The sequence below is a fragment of the Aythya ferina genome (genome assembly GCF_964211825.1).
Source record: "Aythya ferina genome assembly, chromosome: W".
Lineage (NCBI taxonomy): Eukaryota > Metazoa > Chordata > Aves > Anseriformes > Anatidae > Aythya > Aythya ferina.
In genome coordinates this window covers 9,750,215-9,772,733 of record NC_140313.1, presented here as the reverse complement: position 1 = coordinate 9,772,733, position 22,519 = coordinate 9,750,215, and the positions used below count along the sequence as shown (strand labels likewise).

At 38.9% G+C, this 22,519-nt stretch overlaps 1 long non-coding RNA gene across 1 annotated transcript in view; it reads left to right on the top strand.

Moving 5' to 3' along the window:
* LOC311426453 overlaps positions 1-22,519 on the top strand; it is a 385,986-nt gene that overhangs the window by 252,787 nt on the left and 110,680 nt on the right. The gene's annotated exons all lie outside the window — the stretch shown is intronic.

Below are 22,519 nucleotides of genomic sequence, written 5' to 3'. Positions count from 1 at the left end.
CCCCACGCTGCTTGCAGCACAGAGCGGGGGAGGGGCGGGCGGGCGGGCGGGCGGTCTTCGGAAGCGGTCCGAGCAGAGCATTGCCACTGCAGGAGCCGGTGCTAATGCCGGCTGCGAGGTTTATTCAAATGCCGCCCGCTGCCGCTGTGATTCGCGAGGACTCGGCCTCCGTATGGTAATACAGAGCGAGTAGGCAGGTGCATGGCTGTGGCGGCGGGGGAAGAGGCGGAGGGGAGCTGGGGGGGTGCTCAGGCACTGCTCCTGAGGCAGCCCAGCTGGGGCAGAGCGCACCGGCAGCGGCGCTTCCTGTCCCGCCGGGTGCTCTCCCGCCGGGTGCGGTGCTGTTGGGGATAGCGGCGGTGCGCAGCGAGGCAGCGGTGGGGGTAAGCAGCAGCAGCACGGGGAGGGGAGGGGCGTGGGGTCATCGCCCTGCGCCACCGAGGGAGCCGGGGGCAGGAAGGCGGCCGGTGGACAGGAGGTGCGGCCAGGTCTACGCTGCCACGAGAGACAGACACGTGTGGTGTGCCGCGGGGAGAGGGGCATTATATAACACATTCATATACCCCTGTTCACCAACACCTACGATACTCACATACATCACTCCCTCTGTGCCGTCTGCTAACTTGCACACACACCCGAAACTGGTCTAGGTTCTCACCTCTGTGCGTTTCTCCACATTTTAAGAAAAAATGTGTATGTGTGGGTATTGTTTTTGTGGAATAACATTACTAGTTTTAAAATATTATATTTCTAGAATATAGAAAGTGAATAATCGTCTGTTTTTAATCAGATTTTAACTACCCTTTCTTGTATAAGAATTTCCCCGTTAAGGTAAATCGAAATAAGCTAACATTGCTTTTCATGTAATTTAGGTCTATGGATTTTTAGATAAAGTAACTGTATTGATAACGGCATTGTTTTAAATAACCTCTAAAATGCCTTTTCAGTAAAGAATTGGGTAGTCAATTTAAAATTACAGCTTAAAATGAAATTTAATACATTTTATAATGTAGCAGTTAAGAGAGAACCTACAAAATGTCTTCCTTAAAGAAAGCTCTCCATACCTGGGTCTATGCATTTTGAGAGAATATTATGAAATAAAAGATTCCTGAAGTCAATAGAGTTATAAGTGCATTTGTAAGGTCGTAATTCTGCAATGAAATATAAATCCTTTGGAACAGTCCCTATTACACGCATCACCTATGTTGCCTTATACCTTAAAACGATATTTTTTCCTAAAATTAAGGTAATTAAGAGACCAAATTTCCAGTTTCAACTTATTGGTATTAGAACTGAATATGGCAATGATGTATATGCCTCTCCTCTTAAGAACCAATAAGCATGTTGTGCACCTTTATTTGTATTATTAGCACTGTGCATATTTGGTAACCTTATACAAACAGAAGCAGTGAGGAAACTATGCAAAACACATATACAGCATAGTCTTGCCAAAAGGGGCGGGGCGGGGAGAAAAGGGGGGGGGAAAAGGAAGGAAAGATCAGAGAAAATGCGATAGCTTCTAACTTTCAGTAAATTTAAAAACGCAAATATAGCTTTACATATGCATCAATATTAAAAATAACACATGGTGGAACCAACAGGAAGAGGAGGAATAGAGAAGAATGGCGCAGCGGTGAAGCTCTGATTATGCGTAGGAAGCCTGCTCTGAGTCGGGTTCTTTTCCATGCCGCGTCACAGCCGACGCAGAGCCGGTTCGCCGCAGACTTCCCGTGCCTAACTGATATTTATTATTTCGTGGTGTGTGTTTTTTTTTTGTTTGTTTGTTTTTTGTTTGTTTGTTTTTTTACTTTGTTGTTGTTATTGTTAATGCTGGGGGGAGGCCGGAGTATTTGTTCCATTAATTACAATCTTCAATAATAGGGGCGATCGTTCCAGGAATTTACAATCTTTTCTCCAATAAGAAGAATTTGCATATTTTTAAATGCCCTCATTTCCTTGATGTATGTAAATACAGTTGGACGTACAGTAAACCTCGAGCTGACGTCAATGGACGTGATCTCGTTGTTAAACCTTGAACGTGAAGCGAGGATGGGGGACACGGAGGCGCAGCGCCGGAGCCACTCTGCACCGAGCTGGGCCAGACCGCCGGCAGGCACCGTCCACACCTGTGTTGGCTGTTTTATGCCCAATAAAATAAACATTAACGCTGTTCACCCGCCCTCTCTCCCTTCAGGGCGGCAAAACAAAGTCCACTCACTCCCGCCAAATGCAGGTAAATCATCATTTCAAATGACTCTATCGATCCAGTGTTAGAGGTTTGATATAAAGGATTCGCTGGTTTGAAGAAAAAAAATGCCGGTTTGAGGAAGTAAAGACAGAGAATGGAAAAATCACTAGGCTGTAGTCGAAAACCTTACAAACCCAGCTGGTCGTTCCTCCAGCTGCTCTGATCTGCAGCTCAAAACCACTCCTGTCTTTGTACTGATTTCTCCCATTTGGAAAGTAAAGCAGTATCAAAGGGTTCTCGGATATGTGATTGTGGAAAGATGTATTTCATTGTTGGTACCGAGGTAGAAAAGCGTAAATGTGAGCAGTTTTCTAAAGTTTCCCAGTAGTCGTTGGCGGGCAATCCGTGCCACTGCAGACTGCTTCCCCTCTCCCTTGATCCGTACTCCGAACGGGCCATCCAGATGACATATATATATATATGCGGCATACAAATATGACATATATAGATATACATTTTTTTATTATTATGTATAATAACACCCGCTTACAGTCTTCGCAACCCCCCCTCTCTCCAGACACACTTCACACATATACTCCTTGATACTTGCCCACATAGCACCCTATGGAAAACACCATGTGCGGACGTCGTGCAAAGTCGCCCCAGACAGGAGCAGGATGGCTGGCAGACCCCATAACCGAACCACCTCCGGGGCTCATCCGCTGGCGCTGCTTCCCTGCAGCCACTCCAAACGGCGATCCCCCCCATCCGCTGCGTCCTCTCGGGCAAGGGCACATACCAAAGAGCCGTCCTGCCTCCCTACCTTGCCGTGAACCACCTCCCCCCCGTGCCCAGGCACACACCCAAATGCTCCATGAAATTATTCCCGATTCCTGCGCCCTAAATAAAACGAGCTAGCGTCGTCATGGATGAAATGTTTCTGTGCCACTGTTTTTGAACCTGAAGTGTTGAATAAGGAAAAGAAGGACGCTACCAAGCTTTAAGAAAAACAGCGATCACTGTTGATGAGAAGTCGCGCTATGAGTCTGCATGATAACAGAAATTGGAAGAGATTCTTTTTATCAGTATTATTATTGATGTTGTTAACCGGTTGATTAATTTTGACAAAATGTACACAAAATGGTAGTGCCTCCCAAAAGGAGGAATCAGAAGAAACTCTCCTTCAGAAGTTAGTTGAAGGAAAACAGCTTAGAAAATTCAACAACCTGGTGCATTTCTAAGTTTCCAAAGGAATAAGCGCTTTCCTTCTCTATGAAAATGCAGTCAATGCTCTTTACACTAGGCATTTCTATTTGTTCTGTCTGTCAAAATGGAACTAAGAGGTTTTGGCGCAAAATCATTATCTCTAGCAACGCATATTGTATAGTAGAAACTGAAAAAGCTCGTGGCAATGGATGAACAATAGAGCTTCAGTTCCTCAGCAATAAAAGCACTGGGAAAATTGGTTGAATTTCAGAGCACGTCCTCCTCAGCAGAGAGGGTTGGACTAGACCTTGACCACCACCCCCTTTAAGAAAAACAAACAAACAAACAAAAACTTGCAAAGCCTCACATACAACACTTCGTTTTCTACTCTGGGGCTTAGCATGCAATATGGAAAAAGTTTTTTTCTTTTTAAAGGCACCATTTTGTCTCTCTTCAACCCCCCCCCCCCCCCCCCCCCGCCTTTTTTGGGTGGTGGTGGAAGCTTTCCTTCTATTTTAAAACCAATCGTACAATAATTACACCATAGAACTAAGCGGCACTTTAAAATAGAGATGACGAAGGAAAAGATTTGAATTTTTGAAGATATGAAAAAACTCACTTTCTGTGCTTTAAAGGGGGCTTGACCGTGGTGGGGAATCTTTGTTTTCTACTGGAGATTCATCTAAACATTTAGATTTGTGGGCAAATGTATCTTTATATAAAGAATAAATGTAAGCATCTCGAGGAGCATATACAGAACCTGAAGCCCTTATAAAAAGGAGAGAGCTGAACTTTGTGTTTTCTGATTGAGAGAGTGGGTGCGTGTGAATCTGAGTTCAGTTAGAGGCTCTGTGTCAGATTCAGGAGTAGGGGCTGCCTCGCCGTGTCAGCCAGAACAGGTTGTCTTGGTACGGTTCCAAGAACTTCCACAGGAGACCGCAATTTGATTGATAAGGCAAGGTTTTATGACTTAACACGGCGGCTTATACTGTTAGATGATTTTGTATGTTTGATGCTAAACTTCTTAGTCTTGCGGGTGGTTAGGCGTGGGAACTGTTAATTACGCAGATTTATTTATTTATTTATTTATTTATTACGTAAAAGCAGTGATAACGTTTAAGTACGCAGAGAGGAAAATTTATCGGTGCCTAGGTACCCATATAGACATAGAAACAACGTTTTTCACCTGGTTTTAAATTATCATATGAAACTAACTCCTCTTGACTCTACATTTTCGAGCTGTGGAAAGGAAAGGAGCGTAAAGGAAAGGAGCGGAAAGGAGCGGAAAGGAGCGGAAAGGAAAAAGCCAAGCTTTTTTTTTTTTTTTTTTTTTCTCTCTCTTTGAGATCGACAACGTTTATACGTCGCGGTTAATAAATCTGTCTGTCTTTTTGCTTAGTGGGTCACTTCAAGCAAACAACCATCATTTCTTGGATTGTGAAAAATGCAGATAGATATCCCTTTGGGTGGGGGTGTTTTATACGTTTCATAATTTGTAATTATTCTCATCTTGGCTGAGGCGGCAGGGGCAGCTGCGATGTATCTGGCGTAGGCTCAGCCCGACTCAAATGCAGTTTTATTATTATTATTTATTTATTTATTTATTGGCGGGGGAGGGCTACGCCACGCCGCGACTCTAGGTGCTGCTGCCTCCGGAACCCGGAAAGGGCCGCTGCGGCGCGGCATGGCATAGTCCTGGTCGCCGCGGGGACTATCTCTATCCCTAGCACGAGCCTGCCCCTCCAGGGCGCCGGTAGACAGAAAGCATAATTGAAGCGAGGGATTTATGCAATAATGCTTATATTGTAGTCTTCTCTCTCACTCACCCGCCTAATAAGTAGCGTACTCTTGTAGTTCTCTACAAGAGAGACTTTAGCCCAGGATTCGTGAAATGGGAGAAATAACTTATCATACAGTAGAACACAGTTACATTGTAAGAAATAGTATGCTTTTTAACTAATGCTGATATAATCGATGTGATGCAAAGAAAGTGAGTAGATTATATTTATTTTCACATACAATTCTTTATATAGTAACAGCTTTGTAAATATAGGCCATGTCTTCCTAATTTCAGAACATGTGTGATTTGAAAGACTCAGAAATTCTATCGGGCAAATACTATCTTAACGTTTTACAAGTATTGCACTGAATACTAGGTAGAGCCTCCATCCTTTATTAGGTAAATTGTGGTTTATAGTATGCAAACGTTACATCTGCCTCTAGCTTTCTGACTCTCTATTCAGCATCCTTAAATATTTTTGGGTTTTATCATAAATCTCCAGAAGTAATTATGGAATTTGTTTTTTAGTATTCATATTATGTTCTGTAAGTATTAATTACTACATTTAACCCTGCAGCTGCTGGAATATAACACTTATATGTGGTTTATATCATTAGATCACATGCAAGAAATGAGGCTAGTTATTTCCCTGGTTAATCTGGAATACATAATTTTATTAATTTATTGAATATACTTCAAATGTCCATATACACAGGAGCTTCTGAATACATACATTTATATATTCACATAGTAACAGAAATAAAACAGTGAAAGTTTAAATTATCATGCTTTGCTTTTTTTTGTGGCTATTTTTCAGCTTCGGTCAATGCAAGAATACCACGGGAAATTACAATCATGACGAGAAATGGTAATTTTTTATTTACTTTTGTTTAATAATAAAAGCCAGATAATAGAATATTTTCTTTAACAGCACACAGTGCTTCCATGTGAAATTACTGTTTTCTTTTTTTTCCTCCCCTCCTCAAGATATTCAACACTCGATAGTCTGCCTTTACTTATTTAGTAATTTGGATTTCTATTAGATAACCTTTTGTATACCATATGTTCAACATTGAACTATAATCTTCAGTTGCCTGTAAAATTAAAATTAAATTGTAGCTACAACAGAAATAACACCTTTATTATAAGGCAAGCCAGTCAAATGACTTACCTGGCTGTAAAGAAATTGATATTATGCAGGAAATACTTGCTCGGATTGTATTGCCATTACATGTTTTACATCTATGCAAATTCTATTCTAATTTAGTATGAAAAGAGGATTCATATAATGTTATACTATACATTTCATAGTAGTTTAAATAAGGTTCCTGTGTGTATTTCGTACAAAAGATAGGGATACTGGTACTAGAACAAGTCTCTGTAGTAATTATACAATCATAAGCATTCCTCTTTTAAAGGGAGGATAATTTACATTATCTAATACATTAATAATTTACATTATCTACATATACTAATTTAAAGGCCATTAATATGAACTCATTAGGGAGTTAGGATGAAAGAATAAATGTTTGGATTATGTATCTTTTCCGTACACATTGTTTTAACTTTTCACATGCCAGACAACACTAAAGTCCTGGAAATATATATATATGCATCAGTTGTCATATATTTTTTGTGATATTCACAATAAGAAAATATATTTGTGTAGTTTTACTGGATACCTGCTTGTTTCAAGGCCCTACTAGATGACAGTTATAAAAATAAATTGGTAATATGGCTAATGAACAGCTAGATTATAATTGTCACATTGGCTCTTGACTTTCTGGTGCTCTAATGATTAATCCACAAAATGTGACAAGTGTATTGCAGTTACTTCTTAACCCAGTCTGTAAGTAAGATGGTCTTAAAAACAAAGCTTGATGTTTTAAAGGCATACTTGGGATTTTTGAAACATAATAATTTACAATAAAATGCCTTGCTTTAATTACAAATTCTTTAATACAACATGCTTTACCTGCATACACCCATGCCTATGTCTGTGTTTGTATTGTATAGATAACTATAGACCTACACACATACACAAGGAATATCTGAATTTTCATGCCTTCGAATGTAATGCATAAGCTCACAGTCCTGTTGTATGTAACACATGCCTAACCACTACTACTGCTGCCTCTAGTTATTGCAAGAAAAAAAATCTTCCTATCTGCCAGTTCAGAGATGCTCAGTAGAATTTGACATAATACTAAAATTGTCATGTGCATTTAAATGTATCAGATGACCATTTGTCATCCCTGTTGTGTTTGAAAATCCTGAGAGGTAATGAAGAAGTATAGTTACTAATAATAGTGTTATAAGAATTCTAACCATTTTATGAGAGTCTGTATAATCCGCAAAGAGCACTGGCACAAGTAGCTCGTATGTCTCATATACCAAGCACTGGTAGGAAACTGCAGTGTTTCCTTATACCAGAAGTATCTAACATGCATTAAAAAATTAAAATGGCAATTTCAGAGGCTGATAAGCTGAAAGCACAAATGATTGACCTCATTAATAATAATCACTACTGAATTCAGAGTTTGGCACATGGGTCATGTTTGTGGTACTTCTTGGTGGCAGTATTAATTTTGGGCCTTCTCTAATAAGTGATATTACTTTCACAGTTTTATACTTTTGTAATAGTAACTTATAAAAAATTGACTGGTTTATATAGTTGCAATTTTACAGTGTAACCATATATATAATTAAATGCAAATATCTACACACACAACTCTAGACCTACACATATATACATGGTTCCCCTATGTACACACAAGCACACATATGCTTTATTATGGGAGCAGGCTATATAGTCAGCATAGAACAAAAATAATTTCAATTTAACTCCATACATTTAAATATTTCCCCTTAAATATTACTATATGCAAACAGTGTAAATTTACAAACAAATATATTTAAATGCAGTGAGATGTATTCCCTATAACTGTATAGGAACATAAAGCATGATATATTCAGTCATAATTCCTTTAGAAGTGCAGAGCAGTCCATTTCTGTGCTGATTTTTTCAATATGCATCTTATACCAACCACAGTGTGTATGAACTGCTGAAGTGTATTTATTAATTTCAACAATAAATATTGTATATCTCACTCTGAAGATTCGTTGTATCACATATAGTCGAGAGACCTTTATTGTTTACACCTCAGAGTTAGAAAAATTCTATACAAATCAGTTTTAAAATAATTTATAGTATAATGTGGGAGAGGGGGAATTGAAAGACTTAAATCTTAAAATTGTACACAATGCATGGTAACAATTTAGAAAGACTCACTTTCATCAATTTCTTGATTAATGTAAGCATGTATTTTTTCACTGTAACTACGAAGTTAATAAAAAATAATACATTAATATGTTTATTAAAGCATTTAGCCATTTGTTGCGGTGTTTATTTGTTGCATTCTAACACACAAACTCCACCCCACCCACGCTGGGAAAAAAGGAGGGAACGGGGGGGGGGGGAGAAAGCATAGGTGCCATAAAATACATTGGAGCCAAGCCAGAGCCTGCTGATTGCAGCATTCCGAATAAACATATATAGGAAAGTGCACAATCCTCCCGGTGTAAATACCTGTAAATCACTATAGACACTGAACGTGACCTAGATGCGAAGCCATTAAAAACATCATAGCAGAGCAAATTGTCAGTATAATTGCACATCGACTCACTGCATATCACGCACCTGATTCTCAGTCTCAGAAAGTAAAACCCGGGTTTAAGATACAGCAAAGTGTCTCACATCTCATTGCATGAGCAGTCTGCCAAAAGAGAAATGCAGGCAAAGACATTCCCCAGACCTTTTATTTATCCTTAGAGAGATATTTCTTCCAGTCTTTGGATATTAGAGCCATCTGTACTATCAAGAAGGTAGGCAATGGGGGGATTTTCCTGCAGCCAGGAGTGCTAGAGGAAGTGATGTTGTAAGCAATATTGGGCTTGGTCCTGGGCTGGCGGCAGAGGCAGATCGCTGGTCTACTCATGCATATTAATAACCGTGCGTACTTGAAATTTCTCATGACATCATCATCTTCCCGCAGTCCAGGACCTCTGACCTTGCCGGGCTGGTCCACATTTTGGTATTGAAAGCCCTCCAATGATGGCCCTTTTCGTCTTCTTTCAGACCGGAGGCAGCAACAGGCTAGACAGACCAACGCTTCTTCTCGGCACTGAGAAATCGAGGATCTTCCCCCTAAAACACACACACATGCAAAATATTTGCAGTCAAGCTGCCACCATTTGGTAAAAAGCTCTATACCATGCATAATCTAAAAGAATCAAGAATCGGATCCTCGAATCATGTGACTTTCTGCTGAAATGGATTTTTTTTTCCTCCTTATACTACACTAGAAATTGTCGATGGCTTTACAAATATGTAGTCTAAAGAGTCTTTCGTGAGAATGAAGCAATTTACAATGCAAATGGAAGCTTGTGAAGGGGTGGATTCTTTTCAGTCATCACAGCTTGATGCACCTTAATGCTGATTTTATTTTCTTATATTAACAGATGAATTGTTGGCTATCGCTGCCGGAAATTGCTGGCTGAAAGAAAAAGTTCGGAATAAACTTTGAAGGCAACAGATCTCTTTTTGATGTTATTAGCTGTGCGCGCACACACAAATCAGATTACAATTACATAAAAGGATGAATATTTTAAAGCAGTACTAATACTCTTGAAGGACACTACAAGTCTGTTTATCAGAAAAATCTGGATTCTAGCAAGCAAAAAAGAAACAGCTTTGACCGAAGCGAGTTGTTATCTTTGGTTATCTAGCTGTATGAGTGTTTTGGTCTTCATAAAGCTAAGATAACCGAAAGTAAAAACTCCTTCAAGATCATCGTACAGCGTGTGATAATGAAAGACTGCTACAAGAGACAGTGAAAAACGAGAAAGGTCAGAAAAAAGCTTATTAAATCTACAGTTTTTTACAGGTAAAGGTGGGAGTGGAGGGAATTAAATGACATACTTATTATAAAATATGAAGTTATCAGATACCACAGAATGAATAGCTAAATGTTGCAATTAGGAAATGGTTCTGATGATAAACAATACATGTGCGACTATTACTGTTAAATAAATAAAGAGAAACCCAGATCACTTAATGTGTAACCAGGCTTAGACGATTTTTGGAAACCTATTTTGAAATGCTGTTTCATTTTGCAAAATGTTTCATTGCAATGAAATGGCCTTAAAAATAAATTTCTTATTTGGTTATGATGAAAATGATGGTTGATGGTGGTGGTAATGATGATACAGTGTGGACTGAACTGAAAAAAAAATCAGTCTGTGTTCATCTTAGAAAAGCTTGGTGGTATTTCAAACAATACGAAGATAGTATTTCAAAAAAAAAAAAAGTTTACACTGAAGTGTAGGCAAGCTTAACAATTAATATCTACTGAGAACTCGGTGGAGCTGCACAAAGATGAAAATAAAATGATGATTAATTTTTATTCTTCTATTGAAAACGCGAGCACAGATGCTTCTCCGTTCCGAGAAGGTTTCCTTGAGGAAGCTATTGAAGCAGAAAGACATGATGGAGACGAGATCGCTTCCCCCCTTGTCAAGGTGTTAACAATGTTTTGTCTTACTCTGCACATAGCATTGGAAATGAAAGTGACATTTACTCCAAATCCACGTGTGCGCCTCCTCTCTTTTTGTTTAAGGATGATCAGATCTATCCAGGAAACAGCTCTGGCTTCCCAAACTGAAATAATTAGGACGTATATAGACCTGACAGAAATGGAAAGGGGGTGGGGATGCTGACGGTCTGTCTTGCCTAATTGATTCCGTTAAACAGCTTGCAGGACATGTGAACGGCTGGGCGCTCCCATTCCCACGCTCGGGGCAATTGGCAATGCCATGCCCCGGCAGCCCATGACAGACAGTCCTGCTGGGGGCTGGAGGATGAAAAAAAAACCATCAAGTGCACTACACCATAACCGTATTCATTGCCTTCGTAAGTGGAGGCGTTTTCCACCCACAGCCATCTCCTAAATGAGAACACCAACTGCTCTGGCTGCACACTGTCGCTTTCTGTTAATTCTGCAAGCTCCCCGGGAGCAAGTTTCGTCTTTTATTTATTTATTTATTTATTTATTTATTTATTTTATTATTATTTTATTATTATTTTTTTTCCGCGACTCAAGTCTCGCAGATGATTTAGGAGAGGCGAGACAGAGGAGAGATGCAGCTATAGAGACTGTACATCTCCTACCTGATGGAAAAAAAATAGCAGACATTATGTTTTGGCCTTGCAAACATTTCACGTTTTTTAATAAACACTTTTTTAGGTGTTGTCCATGTTTATAATGATTGCAGTTTAGGCACCTTTTACAGTGAAATTGAGCAGGATTAATTTTTAAGGGTAACATTTTCCTTTGGACTTGACCTAAACATCTTCCCAGAGGCACACTAGTGTATAATACTATCTTAGAAATCGAACATTTCCAAGGTAGATTAAAATAAGATCAGAGATAAAGGAACAGTTCTCAGCGTTCTTCATAAATTGAGGGGCTAACCTTGTACAGGCTGATTTTTATTTTTTTAATATTAGATTTTAACTTCGGAATTGGACGGCTCACAAAATATTGTTTGGAGGTTTATAATGGAAATATTTACCTTTTTGTTACATACTTTGAGAGGAAGGGAGCAGAGAACCAGCAAACAGGTCCTAGAAACAGCACAAGCGTTGTTGATTTAAAATAAAGAATTAGCTTCCAAAGTCATCTCATCTTCCACGTAGTTGCAAAATATTGTACAGAATTTTCAGTCTAAAGGGCTTACTTTACTTTTGGCTTTTTACTGAGATTCATCTAGTACCCCAGCCAGACTGCATTTACATAAATTTCCACTTTGGCTGCTGTACACGTGCCAAAGTTTTACTACTGTAGTGACCGATGAGAAGACCCTTGTTTATTTACATTTGAACCACTGTGCGACCAGTCTTTCATTGTTGAGTGCCTGCATGCCTTTCATTTACTGCGTGTCCAGGAGTGCTATTTACCTAGAGACAGTGTTTACTACAATTAACATTTACATTACAAAGTATGTGGTTTTCTTTCTCGAAGACCTTCAATTAAGGCAATAAGCTGTTTTCTGGGGAAACCTATTGTTTACTTCGGCATTCAATGGAGACAATTTACTTAAACTTTTGCTTGTGTCTTGGTCTTTTATGCAAATTTGTTAAGAAAAACACCGAAGAAATATATCAATAATATAATAATAACCGATGTTACATGGCTATCAATCAATGAAATACATTTTATGTTATTATTATTCCTTCATAGCTTAGAAGCAAAATTTCCTATTTCTTCCCCCTTTTGTCCTGTACATATGGCTTGGGAAAAGAGAGTATGTTAAAATGTCCTCCGAGTTTATGCTTTAAGAGACTCACATACCAAAAATAATGTTCTATGAAATTATCGACCTGTAAGATAGATGCTGTTTCCTTAAAACTTGAAAAAAATAAAACAATATATAGCTTTAAGTAAAAAGAAGTGTAAATATCAGTTGAACAGTCCTTTGAAGGCTAGTTTTAGCACTGGGAGAGATGAGATCAAGTTTATTTAGCATACCACTCCATTGTAAAACAGCTGGAGTGAAGTTGCAGGTTGCGTGAGCATGCATGTTAACTAGTAGGAATCCAGGCTTATTCTTTGTGAAAAGGGAGCAGCAGATTGCTGTGCAAGGCCAATGTTAAAAAGGCAGCTGAATTTAACACCATCGGGAAGAAAAGATCCCTTCACAACTTTCTCACACCATCAGACAAAACTATTGTCTCTTGTTCTGAGCCCTTGTCTATGCAACCATACGATACTGAGTCATTATACTTTTGCTGAGAGAAAATTTGAGAACACAGTATGAGTAATCAGTGAATGACCAAGTTTCATTGTGCCTGCTTAAGTCAATTGAAATCTATGTCTAGAGCCATGAATGGCAGTATTGTTTTCCTCACTGGGGCTGTAGTAAATGTCAGCACAGTGTAAAGAAAAACTTGAAATCTGCAAATAACTTACCAGACCTCAATTATAATATTTTCCCACACTAGAACTAATATCATTGCTAGGGTATACAATGCTCAAAATACAGATAAAAGATTCAGATAAAAATTAGTTCATTTACAAGTTATTTTAGTCAGATAAACATTTTAATTTTCTTATGGGAACTTGAATTCAGCATATAAAACTGGCTAATCATTTCCTGAGAAGTTCAAGTTACAAACCTTCTTACGTGATTAAGAAAATAAACTGTGTAAACAAGCTTGTATCCTGCAACTATTACAACTCTCTAGCTTGAGACTGATAAAACGTTAATAAGCATACTCCATATTATGTGGGTTGCTTTTGTGTTGAGCCTAGGGAAAGATCTCTCTTTGAATATTCAGAAGAAATCAGGCTGAAGCCGATAAACAAAATGAAGTGGGAAATATATTTCTCCAGGTGTTTGTGAAATCTATAATACATCTCAGTGTAGACCCAGGTACCGGAAATGTTTCCAGTTCTCTCAGTTTTTATTACCTTTTCTTTTTAACTTCATAATAGGTTATATTATAAATGCGGTTCAATTTAGTCCTCTAGCATTCATATATCAATTGGCAGTGTACACAATGCAGACTAAGAAAAAGAAACAGTCCAAATACGTTACAAGGAGTTAGTTTTATATTTTAGTAGAATGTCTGTTTTAAATTTAATTGTGATTTTGTTAGTGTTTCGTAAAGTGTCATACAGTTCTTAGCATGAAACTGAAAAAAAAAAGAGTACTCTTCTGTTGAATAATACATCTGTGCCAACCACATTACCTGGTATATTTCTAAGGAGGAATGTTATGTGCAACATTTCACATTAGTAATTTTATTTTGTAATACTGACAGAGAGACCACTCAGAGCGTCTTGTGAAAAGCTAATGTTAGAAAAAATGTATTTTCTTAATTTCTTATGTAGCAACTTGTAAATTAAGAACAATAATAGCAATTAGAATAATCCAAGCTTGAAGTACAAAGAGCAGAATGACATGAGGACACATTTAAATTCTATTCATGACAGGTAGAAAGAAAATGGGGCTGTTGCATTGCTGGTTGTATAAATGGAAATACATGTACATATAGTAGGAGAAAGGGAGGGGAGTGAGGTGGTCAGTCTGTCATTAAAGCTAATGCAATTCCCCCCCCCCCCCCCAATTTGATATGAGTAAAACTAAGCTATTAATGAGCCAAATCTTGCAGTTTTTGATCATAGAACTGCCACCGAAAGAAAGCTTGGACTTGTCATCCACTCCTGTTTCTGTTGAAGACAGTGTGATTTGATCTTTGGAACAGAAGGAGAACAGGTCAATAAAATAACTATAATTAGTCTTTATAGATTTGGGTCTTGATCTTGTGTCATATTTGACAATTTTAATTGGAGAAATCTATTATTAAAGTGTAGCTTGCCAAGGAAGGGGCTCTAGACCTGTCCCCCCAATCTGTTGTCCGCAGTAGACAAACACATGGAGCAGGAGACAAGAAAGCTTCTTTGGGATCCTAACGAAGGAAAAGCCCTGTGCTTTGGCCCTGTAGAGTCTATGTGTGAGAGTTCCCTTCTGAAAAATGAGGAATCTGCGGGCCACATGGGGCCCAGCCACCCTCAGTGAGTTTGAGGGTTACCCAGGCTGCAGGCCATCCAGGGATGGGGCACCTCATCCTTAACAGCTTTACCAACTGAATTAAACCAGAAACGAGCTGAAGCTGCGTCACTGTAACTCACTTGTCGCCCTGGTCACCTCTGCCTGTGGCAAGGGACATGCGGGAAGCACTCGCCCAGGACCAAAGACAACCCTACAACCTCTCACTGCCAAGCTCTGCTGCTCTATTGAGATGGCAGACCGCTACTGGTGGAGCTGGAGCGTGGCGCACCACCCACAGACAGGGTGCTGATTAGCGTTTCCTGGGAGACTTGTGGTCACAGCCAGGCTCTCTCAGGTGCTGCCGGGCCATATTAGTTGTGCTGGGGCTTTCCTCACACCCCCATGGCTGCAGAGCTTCTTCCTGCCATAGTCTTATATATAGTTACATGCATATATATTTAGCTTATATACTTTATATACTCTTGCAATTAATCATGTAGGTTCCTCCATCTGTTGGGCTACAAACTGTGCATCATTAATTACAACTATTAATTATAAGTGATTATTAATTAGCACTTCTATTACTAAGAGGCAGTCATTCGTGTCTGCCAGCTCACATGAACAACCTATAAAAGCAGCAAGCCCCCTTATATAAGGTATCATATTGCAAAGTAATTGAGTAATTATTACTACTGATTTGTCAGTAGTAATGTCAGTGCTTGTCATTTGCACGTGTAAAACTCCTTCTGTGGATGAAGTGAAAACCCATCCACGAAGACCTTGAGAACAGTGTGCCAAGGGAGACACTAAAGACCGTTAATTGCTCTGGTGTGCCTTTGTAAAAGTTTGCATCATCACTGCGTGTGGCATTGGGTGGGGGGGCTAGGAGCCCTCCTCCCACTCTCGCACTTCATGGGAGCCTACTGGGCTGTGGAGAGCTGCTTCCTGACCAGTGTGTTGTTAAAAGGCTGAGCAAGTCCCTCTCAGTAGAAATAAGGTGTCTAGAGGTTGCTTCATTATTATTATTATTTTTTTTTAAAGGGTCTCGAGTGCTTACTAAAGCTAGTTAATAACATCATGCATGGACATTTAAACTTGTAAGTTCCAGAAAGGATAAGAGAGAAATCATGCTGTGCCCAGCTAATGATACAATCTTAACTCATTAACTCTTTAAGGTGGAGCTAAATCCACCTTTGTATGCCACACAGCCACCTGCCTTCTTGCCTGCACGGAGCAAGGATCAAGATCATTGATCCCCAGGATCAAGACACTGCTATGTTTTTTCTTTCATAGATAAAAACAGCAGCAGTTCCAACAGGTTTCAGAATTGTTCTTTTTTAAGGGTTCTGTGATAGGCTGATAGTGAGGGTTAATTTTTCTGTGCTAGTGTTTCACTTTAATTAACCCTGCAGCAATATTTGATACAATGGAAATGCTGCTGGTCCTTCACTGCATCAACAGTAGACTTCCAGCATCTTATAAGAAGTAGCATTTTTGAAAGCAACTTTTTGCTACCCCAACACTTTGTAACGTTGTTCAATTTTATATTTGTAACCTCTTGCCTTTGAACTTTTTTTTTTTTTTTCTTTTTAAATCTGGGCTACATCTAATCACAGAATCACAGAATAGTTGAGGTTGGAATGGACCTCTGAAGATCATCTAGTCCAACCTCCCTCCCAACCAGGGTCACCTAGTGTGCATTGCACAGGATTGCATCCAGGCATGTTTTGAATATCTCCCAAGAAGGAGATTCTACAACCTCTCTGGGCAACATTTTCCAGTGCTCTGTCACCCTTACAGTAATGTTTCCTCGTATGCAGCCGGAACTTCCCATGTTTCAGTTTGTGCCCCTTGCCTCTTGTCCTGTCTCCGGGCACCACCGAAAAGAGTCCAGCCCCATCCTCTTGACACCTTCCCTTCAGATATTTGTATACGTTGATAAGATCCCCTCTCAGTTTTTTCTTCTCCAGGCTAAACAGGCCCAGCTCTCTCAGCCTCTCCTCATGTGAGAGATGCTCCAGTCCCCTAATCATCTTCATAGCCCCCCTCTGAACTCGCTTCAGGAACTCCATATCCCTCTTGTACTGGGGAGCCCAGAACTGGACACAGTACTCCAGGTGAGGCCTCACCAAGGCTGAGTAGAGGGGCAGGATCACCTCCCTTGATCTGCTGGCAACACTCTTCCAAATGCACCCCAGGATACTGTTGGCCTTCTTGGACACAAGGGCACATTGCTGACTCATGGTCAGCTTGCTGTCCACCAGTACTCCCAGGTCCTTCTCTACAGGACTGCTTTCCAGCAGGTCAGCTCCCAACCTGTCCTGGTGCATGGGGTTATTCCGCCCTAGGTGCAAGACCGTGCATTTGCCTTTGTTGAGTTTCATGAGGTTTCTCACTGCCCAACCCTCCAGCCTGTCGAGGTCTTTCTGAATGGCAGCACAGCCCTCTGGGGTACCAGCCACTCCTCACAGTTTTCTGTCATCTGTAAAGTTGCTGAGGGTGCACTCCATTCCATCATCCAGATTGTTGATGAATAAATTGAACAAGACTGGACCCAGTACTGACCCCTGGGGGACACTGCTAGCTACAGGCCACCAACTAGATTCCACACTACTAAGCACAACCCTCTGAGCTCTGCCATGCAACCAGTTCTCAATCCACCTCACTGTCAGTTTATCCATCTCACACTTCCTGAGCTTGACTACAAGGATGTTATGGGAGATAGAGGTAAATAGAGGTATTTGTAAAATAATTTATAATAGAATGGTAAACATATTTAATGTAGAAATAATCATGGGATGCATAGAGTTCAGGGCAAGATTGAGGTTATTCATCCAGATATAGGTGGTTTCTTGTCTGTTGTGCATCTTTTTCATTTCCTTGAGCTTTTACGAAAATCTGAGGCATGTAACATTGGAAGGTAATGATGAAGGTAATTTATTCACTCATCCTAAACACTGATTATTTAAATATATGTGGTGGTTTTACTATGGTGGGAAGCTGAGTTCCACCACGGCTGCTCTCTCACTTCCCCTCGACAAAGGGAAAGGGGGAGAAAATATGATGAAAAGGGCTCAAGGTTGAGATAAGGATGGGGAAATTGCTCAACAATTATCGTGACGGGCAAAACAGACTCAGCATAGGGAGATAGTAAGATTTATTGCCTATTACTAACAAGCTAGAGAAGTGAGAAACAAAGGAAAGACACCAAAAACGCCTTCCCCCCATCCACCTACAGGCAGCAGCTCTTCAAGAACTGCTCCAGATATGGGTCCGTACCACAGGGTCCATCCCTCAGGAGCAAACTGCTCCAAGCTGGGTCCCCATGGGCAGCAGCTCCTGCCAGGTCACCTGCTCCAGTGTGGTCTCTACTCCACGGGCTACAGGTCCAACCATGAAGGAGTGGTGGAGACAAAGCATTATGGACTTACTGCAGCCCCCATTCCCCATTCCCCTGCACTGCTCAGGGGGAGGATGTAGAAGAGGGAGGAGGAGGGGGAAGGTGTTTTGAGTTTCTCCCTGCACTTGCTTGGTAGTAATAAGTAATAAATTATATAAATCTCCCTCTGCTGAGTCTGTTTTGCCCGTGATGATAACTGTCCTTATCTCAACCCCTGAGCCCACCACAACCTGTTTACAGAAAAGTCTAATTCAGTTACTGTCTGACAAGAAATGGTGAAAAAGGCAAAGGCATTAGATATCTCTCTGTCAAATAAATGGAACCTGTGTGCCTTTATATAATTATAACTTTGGGATCTTCAGCATAAGTCTGTGTATCATGAGCCAACCATTTTAATTTCTGATTTTTAAATTTATATTTCAAGCCAATGTTTGTATTCCTATTACTTCCATCATGATACCTGGGCATCAAGTACTATCACAATAGGTCTCTATCATATATGTTTCTCAAAACCAGTGTGCAAATGAATTATCAAGATTTATCTTTAGAAAACATTTTATCAAATTTTCTCAGCTTTAGTCTGTGGTGGGTCCATTGCTAAGTCCGCTGGAATCATCTGTATTTGGCACAGGACAGCCCCGACCACTTCCCACAGAGGACATCCCTGAACCCCCCTGCTGCCAAAACCTTGCCACAAATACCCAGTACACATTTGAATCTCATCCATTTGACTCATTACAGATTTTTGAACTACATGCTGTATTCTTGGTATTGTCATGCATATATTGTCATGTAATGTCATATAGAGATTATCAATTCCCAGTATGGTGCCTTCATACAAACTATTGCTGCTATTTTTTTAACAAATCATGTTTAACCTTGTATCTAATTTTCTGCCCACTTTCACCCTTAGGTCTCTTGCTATTACTTAGCATCTATTTCCATTGAATATTTGTGTTTCAGATATTTTTTCCCTAGGCATCCATTACCTTGTAGCTTTTTCCATATCAATTCTTACATTTTGATTCACAGAAAATATTAGTAACCTGTTTTATTTTAGATTTTTTTAAATTTTCTCTCTTTTTTTTTTCTTACAAGTATCTACAGCATTTCCAAATACAGTAACTTGAGCTATTTCATTTGCACTCTCCAAATTATTAGATTATAAATTCAGTATTCATAAACAAATAAAAAAACTCCCCTAAAAAAACTCCCCTAAAATCATTAGTGTGTATAATTATACAAGCATTTTTGGAAAAAAAAACATGATATTGTTCATTTGTAAATATATTAGAACATTAAAATTGGATATATATTTGTTCAGTTTTAGGTGAACTGGTCATATTACACCTGAGACTTCAAATATCGTCTGGTCTTTAACATTCTGTGCAATTAATGGATAGTTAAATACAGGCTTGGGCTTGATTTGAAGTAACAAAACCACAGGGATGAAGACACAGAAAGAAAATGTCAAAAGCAGTTTGAAAATGCAGCATACAAACTTATATCCATGAATGAGCAATTTTAATTTGCTGTATGATAGGTCCAAACTAGGCCTCTATTTGTTTTAGTAGTTCTTATTTATAGAAGCAGCCATATTTAAACCAGGGAAACACTTCATGTAAATAATGACTACCTGAAAAACTGGGAGTTTACGGGATTGGGCTCTATACATAAGTAATGTCTTTTGATTTGGCAGGTATGTTGGACCACATTCCTATGGATACTTTATATTGTTTGTAAAAACACTAGTTAAATACACCAAAGCTAAGTTTTTCTTAGATCAGTGTGGAATAATATTGTAAACTAAATGTAACAAATTCAACATGTGTTAAATATTCTATCTTATGTTTATCATGTGTATAGCAAGCATGTTTGTCTTTATACTGTACATTATTAGCAAAATGTGCTCAAATGGCTGAATTTCTTTTACATTAACTGGCATTCACTTTTTTCCTTCAATGATATTCTTTTCTGTGCAAATGTTGAGCGGCATGAACAAAGCTAATTAATATTTCTAAGCAAAATGCTTCACAAATGTGTTCCATTTATGTTCAGAATATACTATTTCACTGGGGGAGTTTTTATTTCAGCATTATCTATCAACAGTTTTTAGAATAAGAGTAGTATCTTTCAAATGCACCATTTACAGGTCACCATTTGTCAGTAATTGTAACTGTAAGTTGAAGAGGTTTGTAATAATATCTTTTAATTAAACTGAGGACTGTTAGAGGATTTCTGTTGCCCTTTGAGGTTCTTAATTATTAGTATCCAGCTTTTATGGCAACCTTAAGGTTAAACTGCATAATTAAAATAAATCACTAAGAGAAATATAAAGACTTTGCATGTTTTAATTAAATTTCTGAATATCAAGGTTTTTAAAATAATAACGTATTTTGATTTTCTTATGATGGCACACTAGAATGCTACATATATTAAACAAAATATTGGTAGCTTTTTATTGGCGTAACCACTAAGCATGATGCATGTAAATGAAGTATTTTCTATGTATGGCTAGTTAAAGTGCTAATTAAACAGTTGGTATTCAAATATATGCTCATCCATTTAGTGACATACAAATCTAGTGATATGTGTTAGCAGACATTTTAAGTTGAATGTTTTCTCCTCTATGTTGTCATGAAATGGTGGCACCATGATAAGAACACTAGTGTAAACAAAACACTGAAAAATGCTTTAATGATGTTTAACCATGTAGGAACACTAGTCTAGTTTTCAATTTTTTTAATTTCTTTCCTCTTATAAGGATGCTATGAGTTATCAGTGATGCATATTAAATCATATACATTATTTATTTTCTCACTAAATTTGCATAAAATGGATAAATGCTAATGGATCAAATGGGGTTTACTATATCTGATACAATAAATATGCCCTTTCTGCAATCAGTATCAGTATCATTAATCAGTATCATTAGGTCTGCTGTGAAAAGGAAAAATAAAAATTATTGCATGTACACTGCAAACTTATGATACCTATGATGATTTCTACATGATGATTGTGTTATAAATGAAGTCTCAACTCAATCTGAATTTAGTAATATTTATACTTATAAAAGGTATAAAAGGCTATAAAAGGTATAAAAGGCATGTAAACAGCGCTGGGTGTGCGGGGAGTCTACGCTCCACCAACATGCACACACGAACATCAAACATTGTAAATATATAGAACATTGCTTTGCATACTAAACCCGAGTATGCCTATACATACGTACAATCAGAAAAGGTAACAAACAATCCTTTAATTTCCATGACTTAACAGTGTGAGAAACACTCTGTAGCCAATAACTTAGGCTCAGGCAAAGATCTCAGTGAAGTAGTAATTTATTCGCGATTGCAATGGCGGGTGCCCCACAAGCAGGAGAGCGCATCTACTAGTTCCAAAACACAGTTTATATGCTTTTTGATGACAGGACCCTCCCCTGTTTCCCCACTGAGTGGGTAATCCAGGTTCACAATCTATCTGATGTGACAACTGCCATATTTCAAAGAGGTTCTCCTGTTTTCTTTCCTGCTTTCTCCTTGAGTTTCTCCTTGAGTTTCTCTCTTTCTCTGATGGCAAAAGAGTATCGTTCCCTTACAGCTATTCTCAGTCTGGCTGTTGGGTCTCGCCCAGTTACATCTGCTCCAAGACCATAAGTACGATTTGTAAGGTAGTCAGCCTGATTAACTGTTATAGTTATTGGATTACATTGTAGATGCTGACAGTTGGGCTGAACCATTCCTTTAAATATGTTAATTTGTTTCTTTAATCTCATAAAGTAGACAGATGAGGTAGGTGTATATGACCATCCTTTATGATTGGTCGTCCACCATACATCAGCCCATTCCGGGCAAGGGGGTCCTTCAAACATACTGCTAGTCTTAGGTTCAGGGCAGAGATATTTGTGTTCTTTGCTTAATCGTCGTTGAGCATTTAAATCTTCACAAGTTAACACCTCACAAGCATCAAACGTGACAGATTGTGGTTCATAACTCTCTGTCACATTCACCCATAATTTGACAGGATACCCTGTCTTTGCTATCATCTGGTCAAATCTTTTCCAAGTTTCCACTTGACCAAGGCCTCCTCTGAGGCCTATAATTACCAGAAACAAAATTAATAATTGATTTTTCCCTATCATCGTTTTTAAACCTTAGGCTTCCAAATAATTATTAATACAAAGAATAAGATGTACACTACTACTATAATAAACTCCTCTTGGGAGCACTTCAATTTGTTATAGGTCTGTCCTTTTTAGTTAACTGTGAAAATAAAGGGTTAGTTTACAACTGTAAGCTTTTATCCTGCTCAGAGTCTATTACGAGATTTT